The 14,270-nt window shown below is 43.0% G+C and overlaps 1 protein-coding gene across 1 annotated transcript in view; it reads left to right on the forward strand.

The window, feature by feature from the left end:
• Nucleotides 1–14,270, forward strand: part of Nmnat3 (nicotinamide nucleotide adenylyltransferase 3) — a 116,069-nt gene that overhangs the window by 84,942 nt on the left and 16,857 nt on the right. The window lies entirely within an intron of this gene.

Genomic DNA, 14,270 nt, shown 5'->3' on the forward strand with positions numbered 1-14,270 from the left:
GAATGTGGGTGACAGACTGTGGGGTCACTAGCAGTGGCAACAGGATTTATGCCTATTGTTTGTACTAGGTTTTTGGGAACCCATTCTCTTTGGATGGATACCTTGCTCAGCCTAGATATAGTAGGGAGGACCTTGGACCTTCCAAAAAACAATGTGCCTTACCCTCTCTGAGGAGTGGATGGGGAGTGTGGCGGGGGGGGGGGGGGGAAAGTGGAGGGAATGGGAGGAGGGGAGAGAGTGGGAACTGGAATTGTTATGTAAAATGAAAAAAGATAGTTTTCTTTTTTAAAAAGAGAAAAGAAAATACCAATGGGTATGTTTATTTAACTTCTCAAGGTTCTCCTGGAGAGCTGAGCAGTTGTTTGGGGAGCGCTCACAGATAGTCAAATGTAATTCTTCAGGTAGAGGACTGAACAAATACAGTACTGACTCCAGGCAGCAGAGCAGAGCATACAGTCCACATTAAAGGATGATAATGGGGTGGGAGTAAAGATGGAAGCATAATGCCATGCGTTCAGATTCTTCACCCATGCCAAAAAACAGACAGGGTCTCACACTCCTGTGATCCCAGCTTGGAGGAAGCCTAGACAAGATAATTAATTCTTAGAGCTTGCTGGCCAGTCAGGCTAGTCAATTTGGTGAGCTCCAGGTTTAGTGACAGATCCTGCCTCAAAAGATGAGGTGGAGCAACTGAAGAAGAAGCCTAGCATCAACCTCCACCCTCCATGTGCATGAACACACATATGCATAGTCACAAACGTATGCGCACACACACACACACACACACACACAGAGAGAGAGAGGAGAGAGAGAGAGAGAGAGAGAGAGATTAGAAGTTGAACCCAGGCCTCACATATGCTGAACAAATACTACAGTGAGCTCTGTTTGTTTGTTTTTGAGTCAGGATTTCATGAAGTTTCTCAGGCTAGTTTTGAAATTCCCATCCTATTGCTTCGGCCTCTGATGTGGGAGAGTCTTCTGTTTGCGTTGATTCATTGGTTAATAAAGAAACTGCCTTGGCCCATTTGATAGGCCAGCCCTTAGGTGGGTGGAGTAGACAGAACAGGATGCTGGGAGTGAAGCAGATGCCTCAGGCAATTGCCATGCCTCTCCTCTCTGGGACAGTCACCATGAAGCCAGCCACCAGGTCAGACATGCTGAATCTTTCCCGGTAAGACACCACCATGTGGTGCTACACAGATTATTAGAAATGGGTTAATCAAGATGTGAGAATTAGACAATAAGAGGCTGAAAATAATGGGTCAGGCAGTGTTTAAATGAATACAATTTGTGTGTTGTTATTTCGCATGTAAAGCTAGCAGTGTGGGACCTGGGCGGGATGAAAAGCAGGCCTGCTCACCTCATCACTACAGGCCTCCCAGGTAGCTGGGGTTACAGGTCTGTCTACAAGGCTCACATTTATTCAGAATTTCTAAGAAGTGGTGTAGGAAGAAGCAGCTCCTTAGGTTTTTGCTTTTGCTTTTTCTGTCTCTTGAATTATCCATAAGTTGGGACAATGGTCTACAAAGATGGTCAGCACACATTGATTCTAGCACAGATTTGTTTATTTTTCTTTTAATTTCCATTATTATGAAGATATGTAAAAGTAATATTTTCAAGAGAACTATTACCCAAGAGGAAATGTTGTCCCTACAGTGAAGTTGTAAAGCAGATATAGATAGTAAGTGTATAGTAATAGACGTATATAGCAGGAAGGAAAGCATAGGGAGCAGCTGAACCAGATGAGCAGTGTAACTGCATGTACTTTGTTCTGATCCGTTCACTTCTCAATTTAGATCCTATCTCTACTATACTATCTGCTTCCCATTATGAAAAATTGATGGAGGACTCTCACTGGCTAATAAATGAACTGCCTTGGCCAGCCCTTAGGTGGGTGGAATAGACAGAACAGGAAGAAGGAAGTGAGGTAGATGGCTCAGTCAGATGTCACACCTCTCCTAAGTGAGATAAATCGCCATGCCTCTGCTCTCTGAGGCAGACCACCGTGCCTCTCCTCAGGGAGACAGATGGCATGAAGCCAGCCACCAGGTCAGATGTGCTGAATCTTTCCTGGTAAGACACCACTTGTGGTGTTATACAGATTATTCGATATGGGTTAGTCAAGATGTGAGTAAGAGGCTGAAATTAATGGGCCAGGCAGTGTTTAAAAGAATACAATTTGTGTGTTGTTATTTCAGATAAAGCTAGCCGGGCGGCCAGGAGCCAGGCGGCAGGAACGCAGCCCGCAGCATATCACTACAAAAAATGAGGATTTGGCTCTCTCATGCCTCCATCCTCACATTCCTCCACACTTAAGCCCCACTACAAGCTCCCGAACGGATTGGCTCACAACATGTGACTGATATCTTTACTGTAGAATTTTGAGTTAGTGTAAAGAGTGTTAACTAGACCACATAGTTCCCTATGACTCCATTGTCTCTCATAGAAGCTTTGTTTTTATCCTAGATTAGCGACTGCTTTGTTTGTTTACCTGGGTTCCTTACATCTGTCACTAATTCAACTCCAGGTCCTCCAGAAGATCTATCAAAGTTTTCTTGTGTCCGCCTGGACCCCCCACCACACACATACCCAGAGCTACTCAACTCGGATTCCAAGAGCCAGTCCCCCATGCTGCCAAACACACACTGTCTTGGGGGGGAGGGGAGGAGTTGCTTAGTTTCCCCAGGGAGTCCCTGGTTCCTGGTCTCAAACACTGTTTCTTGAATGCTTTCTGCTTTTATTGATTTACATTCTCATTTTAGAAGAGTTTCATCCTCAGGCATCTTCTGAGAAAGCCTGCATAATGGGTCCATTTGCCAAGACCTCGCATATGCATGAACAAGGTTTAGTTAGTGTTCCTGAGGGCTGCAAACTACAGCCCACAAGCCACATCTGTCCCATGGGCTGTTTTACATTCATTTTGTGAAATAAGAGGGGTTTTATGCTTTCTTTTTATTTAAATTTTTTTTACAAAAGAAAGAGTATCAAGAAATATTGTGCATAGCCTAAAACCTAAAAGGCCTAAGCTTCACCATCTGTTCTTAGTAGAAAACGTCCACCAGTCCCCATTTTAGTTGATTGGTAATCAGCCAAATAGAGAACTGTACTTCGGAAGTCGCTTTCGTTTAATGTTTTGGAGACTTCTCTCTACTGTCTTCTGGGTTCCCCTGCTATGAAGAAGCACAGCACTTCCCAACCAGGCATGTGCGATCTATAGTTTCCTCTCTGGAAATACCTAGGTTCCTTACTTTCAAACTAGTGGTCTGAACTCTCATAAGGGATCGCCACAGTGCAGGCCTTCTTCCGTTCAGAGTGCTAGTGGTCAGCCTGAACTGTGCTTTTCTAGTCTAGAAAAAGCGTTCTCTCCCTTCTTTGATTTCCTCTTGGTCTCTCTGCTCTATCTGGAGCTTCTGTTAATGCCAGTCTACTTCCTGGTCTGAATGCCTGGTGCTACCTTTTTTCTAGCGTACAATTCTCTTACATTTTTCTTCTAAGTCATCTACTAATTGATGTCATTGCCACTGTCATCCAGCGGAATGTAAGTTCCAAGAGAGCAGGGTCAGCCTATGGCATCACCACCTGATCTCCAGCATCAGAACCACAGCTGGCCTGTGCTAGGCAGTTGATGAACTTTGTTGGTTGGATGAATATCTTTTCATCTCTAAGAGTTGTGTCTTCTTTTATAATTGTTTCTTTATAAACTCTCATTCCTATTTCATGGGTGGGATATAGTCCCTGAAGTATTTTTGACAATATTACTGTAGGGTTTTTTTAAAACATTTATTGAATTTGTGTGCTGTAGGGAGCTAGTTAGGTCCTAAGTGGACGAGTATTAATGACATGAGCGTAGCTATGTCAAGGACCCCTGTAGTGATATTTCATTTGTATTTTAATAAATAAAGCTTGCCTGAAGATCAGAGAGAAAAACAGCCTCACTGGTCAGCCTTACACATCAGAATAGCCAACTAGTTTGCCATAGAAACTGGGCAGTAGTGGTGCACACACTTAATCCCAGTCCTAGAGAGGAATACAAGATGGGAGGAGACAGCTCTCAGACAGTCTCTTTCTGAGGATTCCTGGAGGCAGTATCACCATTCAGACTAAGGTAGAGGTAAGAGCCAGTGACTGGCTGTTTTGCTTTCCTGACCTTTCAGGTTGGAAATATCTGTCTCTGGGTTTTTATTAATCTACTACAGACCCCAATGCCTCATACCCATGGGAGTGGCAAAGCCTTCCCTGGTGAGGCTCAGAGGGAAGGCAAAGCCTTCCTCTGGTTCTTGTGTCAGTGTTGATGTGTGTATAGAAAATGTCCACCAGACCTTCCCTTAACCTCCAGATGCTGATAACCTAGAGATTGCCTCTACCAAGATTAGCTAAACCTGCCTCCCTAATAAACTCTGCCTCCCTAATCAATTATATACCATAAACCCCACCTACCTCTTCAGTTGTATACCTTAAATCCTGCCTCCTGCTCAGTTGTATACCTTAAATCCTGCCTCCTGCTCAGTTGTATACCTTAAATCCTGCCTCCTGCTCAGTTGTATATAATAAACACATTGAGCTTTCAGGATGCTGTTGCTTCTCCATCCAAACGCCAAGACTGTGCATCTCTGTGTCTGTCATTGCTTCATTCCATTGTCACCCTAGTTAAGAGTTCAAGGACCCAAGCCAGTGTGTGTATGTGTGTGTGTGTGTGTATGTGTGTGTGTGTGTGTGTACAACTTGCAAGAATCTGTTCTTTTCTTCCATGATGTAGGTCCTGAGTATAGAACTACCGTTGTCAGCCTTCATAACAAATGTCTTTACGCACTGTCCCCTGACCCATCTCGTTCTCCTGGAAGATTTTTTTTCTTTAATTCTCTGTTGCTTTCTGCATTGCCTGTGACTTCCAGAGACCTTTTCTCCTAGCAGCTGTTTTAGTCTTTTGTGCCTGGGACTGAGTTGTTACAGTTCTGGAGCCTGGAAGCTCAAGAGCAAGTTGTTCATCTTCTGTTAAAGGCCTCATGCAGGGTATGACATGACATGAGAGATCACGTGACTAAGAGGAGCGCTGGAGACTGGGGGGAGTGGGTCTCTCTTTTATGACAGCTGTCGCGATAGCTCATTCTGAAGCATCCATCCCATCAGGCTGTGACCCGATTGCCTTATAGGCCCCTCCCCTTTGTATGAACCACTGATGATCAAGCTTCTAACATGTGAGCCTTGGGAAGATGCTCTTAACCATAGGAGCTTCCAGGCACCATTGCAGATCAGGTCCCAGTGCCAGGCGAAACTCCAGGCACATGTGTGAAGTCGGCCTCACATCTGCACTCATGGTTCTGTGGGGTGAGGTCCCCAAATATGAGAAGATGCCCTAGGAATCTGGACAACTTCCCTAGACACATCACTACTTGTGTGCTGGAAGAGAAACTTAAATGATAATATCTAGATGTGCCCCCCACTCTGCTTCAACTGGACTTATACCTGTGAATCAAAGTTCTCTCCAGTCCAACCTAGTCAGGAGGCTCATATGTTGCCTGACAGGGTGAAAGATTTAGGGTAGGCAGCAGGAGACTGAAACATACCTAAGGTTCCTTAGAAAAACTCGCAGCTGCTCCTGTTTCTCCCTGTCTGGCACCTCGACCTATAGAGTTTACCACTGCTCCATTTCCCAGGTCACTCTGGGTTTTGGCTGTGGGTATAACTTGGCTTCTATTAGGTCCGCTGCCTACTGGCTCTGGTCGGTCTGTTACCATTCTCAGTCTCCAGATTCCCAAGTCTTGTTGACTTTGCTAACCATTGTTTTCTTTTTCACACCTCCATCACCTCTGTGATGCCAACTTTCTTTTATCCCCCTTTTCCATCTTACTCATTTGCAGAGGGAGCAGAAATAAAAAGGAGCCCTGTCTGCCGCGGTAAATTCACGGCCCTCTATTGCTTTAATAACCCCTAGATGAGGCCAGTAAAACTTCTTACTAACTGATGCTACCCAGGAAGAGATGACAATTGTGTGTCCTTTAGGAGCTCTCAGTTTCTTGGGGAAGACAAGGGCGGGCAGATGCAATCATATATGAGCTATAATGGAGGTGCGGCTGAGCACCAGGGGGTCACAAGAGAAGAACTTGCACGGAATGGGAGAGCACGGCCCTATTCATACATAACAGACAACACTGAGGTTGCAGCCAAGAACAGCACAGAAGGGAAATAGCTCAGACTCATGACCCATTTGGAAGGCACGAAGGCGTCTTAGCTCAAAGTGCTATTTTGATTGACTCTCCTCTCCTGGCTACTGTAAAAGAGCATTGATTTCTCTGTGTATGACCCGCTGTCAGAATGAGCTAACCCGCCAGAGACACACCTGACTGTCCAGGATACCCCGCAGAGCGGCAATTGGTCTCTGTCCTTCCATCCTGCTTTCCTATATATGAGAGGTGAACATGAAGGTCAACTGTATGTAAATTGCCTTCCTAGGCTCCCATTTCTAGGAAAATAAATAGGAAATAACAGGAAAATAGACTGTAACACACCTGTCCTCTGGAGAAAATGGGACACAGATGTGCAGAGATGTAACATCCTTTGCTTTTCGTGATGCTTCACAAGTGTTGGAGGAAAAGACTACTCTATTACAGGTCAGATATTAGGGAAGTTTCTCTTTCTCTGCCAAGCTCTCCAAGAGCAGCTTAAGCATCCTGCCTTACACTCAGCCTCTGGAAAGATGCACCTGGTCCTTACTGGCCCAGGTCACAAGTGTGCGCTTCAGTCTACTCTGCCTCCACCGCTGAAGCTTCCTCAGCATCTTTGGCTCAGGCTACGTCGCTGCTGTTATGCCTGGGCTCACCATGGTACCCTCGGACTGCTTCTTCTTCTTCTTCTTTTTTTTTTTTTTTTTTTTGGTTTTTCGAGACAGGGTTTCCCTGTAGTTTCTAGAGCCTGTCCTGGAACTAGCTCTTGTAGACCAGGCTGGCCTCCAACTCAGAGATCCGCCTGCCTCTGCCTCCCGAGTGCTGGGATTAAAGGCGTGCGCCACCACCGCCCTGCTGGACTGCTTCTTCTTAACCTCCTTCGCCACTGCATTTGAAGAGCCTTGAGAACCTGTGAAGGTGAGGGAAGGGTGTTTTATGACGTGCCCTGCCTATACACGCCACCCTGAAGTTCTCTTCTGTTCACACTGGCATGGGATAGTGTGAGATGCCTTTCTCACAGAATTCCAGGAGGAAAGCAAAGCAGGAGCCTACCTGCCCTATAGCTTCCAGACTCAGCTGGGCCCCTTAGCTGTACCCATTGTCCTAGTTAGGGTTTTTTTTTTCTCTGTGATAAACACTGTAACCAAAAGCAGCTTGGGAAGAACAGGATTCTTTTGCCTTACAGATTACAAACCATCTTCAAGAGAAGCCAAGGCAGGAACCTGGAGGCAGGAGCTGAAGCAGAGTCCATGGAGGAATACTGATTACTAGGTTGCTTCTCCTGGCTCAGCCAGTTTGCTTTCTTATACATCCCAGGATCACCTGACCCTGAAGTGGCACTGCCTACAGTAGGCTGGGCCCTGTATCAATCATTAATCAATAGAAAGCCCTACAGAGTCACCTACAGGCCAATCTCATGGAAGTGGTTCCTCCATTGAGATTTGTTCTTCGCAAATATGTCAATGTCTGTGTCAAGTTGTCAAAAGTCAACCGGCATACCACCCAACCCCCGTCACCAGCATGGCTCATTGCTGAAAGGTAATAGCCTAAGGAGCCATCTTCACGCCATGGCTGTACTCTGTGAACCACGAGCACTTCCAGGCTCGTCTCTGCTCCTATTGTCCCGTCCATCAAGATCCAGATCTCTATTTCTGTGTTCTCCTATTTCTGCCGCTCTCTAGACTCTAGTAAAATCTTGTGCTCTGAGTCCCTTAGGTGTTGGCGCGTGTCGTCTGTACACAAGCATGACTCTTGCATCAAGAGCACTCACACAGGTTCCTCCTCTGCAATGAATTTAGGAGCCACATCTGGAGACAGAAGTGGAGGCTGCTGCCTCGTTCTCAGCTCTTTTCTTCCACCCTTGAGACTGCAGAACATCGGAGTCCAGGATGGTGGGCCTAAGGCAGCCAAGCTGTTCGGGAACATAAAATGCATCGGAGAGCTTCCGGTTTCCAGGAGGGAAAGCTGCACTTTCTCATCCACTAGCACAATAAGAACATCTTTCAAGCTTTACGGTCAAAGCTAAAATGATGAGCTATTAAACATTTGTAACCACCAACGTAAGCAGCTTAGTGTGATAGCATGGGCCTGCCACTTACAGATGTCAGTCACTCTAGGAGATAATTCTGATGAGACTGACAGCCTGGAAAAATCAGCTTTACCCCCACCCCGCAGTGTGCTCTCTCTAGCTCTCTGTCTCTCTCTCTTTCTCTCTTTCTCTCTCTCTCTCTCTCTCTCTCTCTCTCTCTCTCTCTCTCTCTCACACAGAACTAAGAAGTTGAGTGCTATAATGTGGCCCCACAGCCCCTCCCCTTCTAAGCTTTAAGGCCCTACTAAGTATCTGGTTCCATGCTTAGAGTTAAATAAATAGACTAAATCAAACTAAATTAGATGGTGTGGTACTTACCACCAGCCCCCAAAAGCTTATAAAAGCAAGACCATCTCCTTTGTTCATCCCCTTTGTTCATGCTCAGTCTTTCTCATCCTCCTGAAGAACCCTGTGCCCATCATGTCCACGGCGGCTCTCTTTTACTTTAAGCTGTCTCTCTTAATGAACTCATCTCCAACCTTAAAGGGGACCTCTTTCCATCAACACCTGCTCATGCTGCCTCTGATATGATGGGCTGTCCCCTTTTCATGTCCTCTCACTACACGGTCTAGTCATCCCTCAACATGCCTATCTTAGTTCTGTCTTACAAGTCCAAAGAAAGAACTGTCAGGGACATTATCCAGCAAGCATCTAAAGTAAGCACAAAAGAAGCAAAAACATGGATGAGAACAAAGGATGTAAAAATAGCATGTACACATGCTGAAATTGTATTATCAGATGAAGATACTGAAACACTTGTATTTAAAGAAAAAGAAAACTATGAAAAGTGACACACCAGATTTGTTAAGGAAGCGACTAGTAATTTCTGCCAATTACTACAACAAAATTAAAGGCTCAACAGTGACCCCCTAAGACATAGCAACCCTAAACATGTGTACACTAAGAACAGAATTATAAAACACAGGAAGTGAAAATGGTGTTAAGAGAAAATTATCAAATTTACAATTGTAAGTGAACACTCAGCTCCCAGCCCCCAGCCTTCATGACATCTAGGCAGAATACAAGACAGGAAAGAATTCAGGAAGGACACAGGAGAAGTGTTCTCCTGTATCTAACTGAACTATATAGAGCTCAACAGACAGGACTGGTAAAATATGCATTTTTTAAGCACAATTGGAAAATTCAGTAAAACATACCATAAACTAGAAAGCATAACTTAAGATATTTAAAACAATTGAAATCATATAGTATATGGTTTTTGGTTCAAGTGTGTTGCAAGGAAAGGCTGCTTGTTTGTCCTGGCTGCCTGGCTAGCTTGGCCCCAAAATAACTACATAGAAACTGTATTAATTAAATCACTACTTGGCCCATTTGCTCTAATTTCTTATTGGCTAATTCTTACATCTTAATTTAACCCATTTCTACTAATCTGTGTATCGCCACATGGCAGTAGCTTACTGGATAAAATTCCCAGCGTCTGTCTCCGGCGGATCCATGGCATCTCTCTCTGACTGTGCCTTCCTTCTCCCAGCATTCAGTTCTGTCTTCCTCGCCTACCTAAGTTCTGCCCTACCAAAAGGCCAAGGTAGTTTCTTTATTCATTAACCAAGAAAAACAACACACAGAGGGGACTCCCACATTACCAGTGTGTCAAGCTGATAGTGAAAGAGACAACACAAACTATTAAAACATTTGGGAAAGTTTTAAATATATGGAACTTTGTGGAAATGAAAGCATGGCCAATCAAATTGCTGGATGCAGTTAAAACACTGGAAAGGGGAAAAGACACCTAAATATTTATATTTGTGTGGGAAGTACACACATCAGGGAGGGAAATATAAAACTTTACCTAGTTATATGTGGCAATGCTTGCCTATATAGCAGACCACATTTATATTGTAGTTTAAATCTGAAACTCCCCAAGCTTTTGTAGTTTGAATGTTTGCTGCCCAGCTTGGCAGCACTATTTTGGGAGACTCTGGAAACTTTGGGAGATGGGAGGAAGTAAGACACTAAGGACAGGTCCTTGAAGCTTTCTTGTCTGCCATGAACTAAAAGCTTACTCACGTGTGTGTCATCATTAACTAAGCTGTTCCACCATGAATTCCTAGCTATGATGTATTAAAACCTAATGAAATCTTAAACCAAAGTGAATCCTTCTTCCTTTAAGTTGACTATGTTACGTTTAGTCACAGTGACTAACCATAGAACAAGCAATACAAAAATCAATCAGTACCAGGAGTTGGGTTGTTATTGTAATAAACCTGATTTATGTGATTCTTTGGCCTGTTGGGACTTTGGTTTGGGAAAGGAAGTATCCTAGAATACTTTAAGCAGAATTTTATGAGTGGTTCTTATGGGGTTCAAAATACCAGTAGAAATGGTTCAAAATGCCAATAGAAAAGTATATAATAATGACTATGTTTATAAGGTTTCAGATGTAGACAAGAAATATGAGGGGGGAATATACGAGGGGTTGTTCTTGTTACCCTTTGTCAAAGACACTCTACATTTTATTGGTGTTCCAGAATTTTAGTTATGGCTAAACTCAAAAGTAATGGACTAATTGAGTTGGTGAAAGAACTTTGAAGATTGGATAATGTTCTGCTTATGTGTGGCCTGCTTATTACAATGCCTTTATCTAGGTTTATAGTGAAATTGGGAGCAAAAAGCAGAGCAGAATGGTGTGGAAGGCATGAGAGTTAGCCAGAAAAGAACCTTAAGGTTGAAGCAAAAGAGACCATAATTAAATAGATTGGAACCATTAGAAAGAAGCCAAGTACTTCAGTCTGGGACAATAGGAAGGATGCCTTGAAGTTATTTCAGGATTTATCATGACCTAATAAATCCAGCTCCAGGGTGTAAAACTACAAACTACAAACTCATTTAAAAGATCTTATTTTTTTTAAAGTTTGACTCTTGCACCTGCTCACACAGAACCTCCTAAGGAAGTGTTTTCCCAGGTTAAGCCACCCAGGTACTCAGATTACTGCAGCCACAGTCCAAGAGGGCCAGTGAGCCTGACTGCTGCTTAAAGAGCAACAATTGCATGTGATCTCCATGATGACATGCAGAATACAAGTTACATAGAGGCTTTCACCAGGATTCCAGGGGGAAGCCTGTGAAGCTAATTAATATGCAGATGGTCAGATTCCACAAAGGAAGCTTCTAACAGGTTAATGAATAAAGCTGGGCGAGTGAAGCCTAAGTTGTAGAAGAGACCCCAAGATATTGAAGAGTCCAGGCATGTAGAATATTTATAAGCTTAGAGTCCAAGTCATGCCACCACACACCTCTACTGTCAGACGTGAATCTGTAGGAGCTGCTGCTTGCTCTAATGGGTTTCAGTCTTGCTTTGGTCCTCACCTTCCTTTCTGCCTCCATTCATTGGAAAATGTGTTTTTCTTTTTATTTGTACCGGGACTCATAGCTAAGAGTTTGCCTTGAGTCTCAGTGGGGACTCTGGGATTAGACCTTTGACCATTACTGGAATAGTTAAGACTATGGGGATGTTTGCAGATAGACCGAATGCATTTGTGTTATAAGATTATCATAAGCCTTTGGGTGGCAGTAGTTGTAAAGCAAACGTCTACTCTATGCATTACCATTATGATACGCATTACGGTATGGTGCGCTAGCCTGGAAAGTGGCCTGGAGATTAAACACATACATACACAGAGACACAGGTCATTCTTGAAACAAGAATGCCCCCTTTATTGTGTTCAGGGGCAGCTTATATAGTGCTGTAGCCACGCCCCAGCTCTCAGGATCTTTCAGCTGCAGCCAGCAAGAATACAGATTGCCTGCCCAGAAGTGGCAGACTTACATGGTGCTTCTCAACAGCAACAATATCGGAAGGACAATAGAACAATGGTTGGAGAGTATTGAAGAAGAATAACATTTTAGCCCATTTATTTTATACCAAGTAAAAGTATCTTTCAAAATTATAATCTAAAATAAAGTCACCAACTTAAGAAAATCCTACTGTTCTGCCAGAAGGAGGGTAATTCCAAGATAGAAAGACTAGCGTACAGGAAGAAAGGTACAAAGAAAATAGAAATTGTGGGCAGAAGTTTGAGTATTGATGACATTAAACAAAACAATATAGTCTAACAGAGTAAGGAGAAATACATATTTAAAGAAGCCACAACAGTAACCTGTAAGCTAGGAGGGTGCCATTAAAGCCACAGCAACCCAGAGTCCTACCAGCAAGGTGGTAATGAGCTTGGTCTCCTTGGATTGTAAAATTGTGCAAATATTGTCTACTCTAAAAGACAAAGAGAAGGAAATAATAAAATAATAAAAATCTAAACAGTCAAGAAAAAAAGAAGCATAGAATGTGTGCAAGGAAGATAAAAAACACAAAATAACATGGTACCTTTAAATGAAAATACATCACAGTATGTGAACTCACTGTTCCAGTTTAAAGTAAAAAATTGTCAGACTTGACTGAGAATGTCTTAATGGGCTATAAACAAAGGCTTGCCTTTTTAAAAAAAAGGTGTAGAAATATTGAAAATTAAAAGGCAGGAAAATCTCCAAGTGTGATGATATATACCTTTAATCCGTGCACTAGGGAGGTAGAGGCAAGTGGATTTCTGTGGGTTTGAAGCTAGCCTTGCTAAACAGAGTTCCGGGGTATCCAGGGCTACATAGAGAGACCCTATCTTCAAGAAAGAAAAAATAGAAAAATGCATATGTCATGTGTTTGTTTTTATCAGACAGACTAAATTTCAACACAACCTTACTAGCAATTTTTTTAAAAAGCCTCCTATAAAGACATGTTATGATGTGTATTCACCCAGTCATGTAGCATTAAAATATGTCAAGTAAATGTTTAAGAAAGAGAAAGGAAAGGACAAATCGAAAAACCCACATATTAGTGAGAGATTTTCTAGATTTCTGTAGCTAATACCATAGGCAGACACAATACTAAGAGATGTAAACAAAGCCACCACTTAGCTTGCCTGGATGGACACTGAACACCCCCAGGATGAATGCACCTGCTCTTGAAGCACAGCATTCTCCAGCCCTGCTCATGTTCCAGTTCATAATGTACGGAAAGGAAGACACAACCCAGTGCAAGAGTTTGGATCCATTTACAGTGTTTCTCTGACTATGGTGGAACTAAGCCAGAAATGAATACCAAAACTACAGCTCCCCAAATCATGATATGCCTAGAAATTAAGAAAAATGTTTCTAAATAGCTGATCAAAACAGACATCACAATGGAGCTTAGAAAACGCTTTGAACTGAGAGATCATGAAAGCACAGATACTAAAACGTGTGGAGCATAAGTAAAGATTGGAATCTTACAGCCTGAATTGTTTATTTTAGGATATAAGACAAACTTCAAGTTAATTAGCTGGTCAGATATCACAAGAAGCTTGAAAATAAACAGCAAGAGAGTTGCAGGGTAGAGTCCATAAAAAGAAGAAAAGAAATTGGTGAGACAGAAAACAAACATTTAGCAGAGAAAAATCAATACTCCACGAGTTGGCTCTTTGAAAAGACTAACAAAATAACAAACCTTGCAATCGTATGCAAGGAAAAAGAAAAGGGCCCAACATTAGGAATGAGACGGACCCACACTGCAGATGGTGCAGATGTTAAATACTTAGGAGAAGGTTGTGATGAACCTTATGCCAGTAAATTGAAAAGTTTAAACACAATGGGAAAAATTCTGAAAAAAATATGCAACTTACCAAAAATCATAATGGAAAAATGAAAAATCAGTATCATCTGCTAACCAGTAAGGAGATTAAACCAGCATTACAGACTTTTCATACAAATTATAGTCCTGCCTCACAAGACTTGACCGACGAGGTACAGCCTCAGGGCACAGTGCTTGCACTGGATAACCAAATATGACCCCAGGACAGAGAGAGAGGAGGGAGGAGAAGCAGAAAGGGAGAAGGGGAAGAAAGGAAGGAGAGAAGGAAGGGTTACACTGGTGAGTTCAGTCCTTCATGCTGTCCTTTTAGAATATAAAGGAGGAGGGAGGTGTAGCCTTGATGAGAAACCTGACTAGGGGAACTACAGACATTGTCTTCATCTCT

Source organism: Arvicola amphibius, chromosome 3, assembly GCF_903992535.2.
Source record: "Arvicola amphibius chromosome 3, mArvAmp1.2, whole genome shotgun sequence".
Taxonomy (NCBI): Eukaryota; Metazoa; Chordata; class Mammalia; order Rodentia; family Cricetidae; genus Arvicola; species Arvicola amphibius.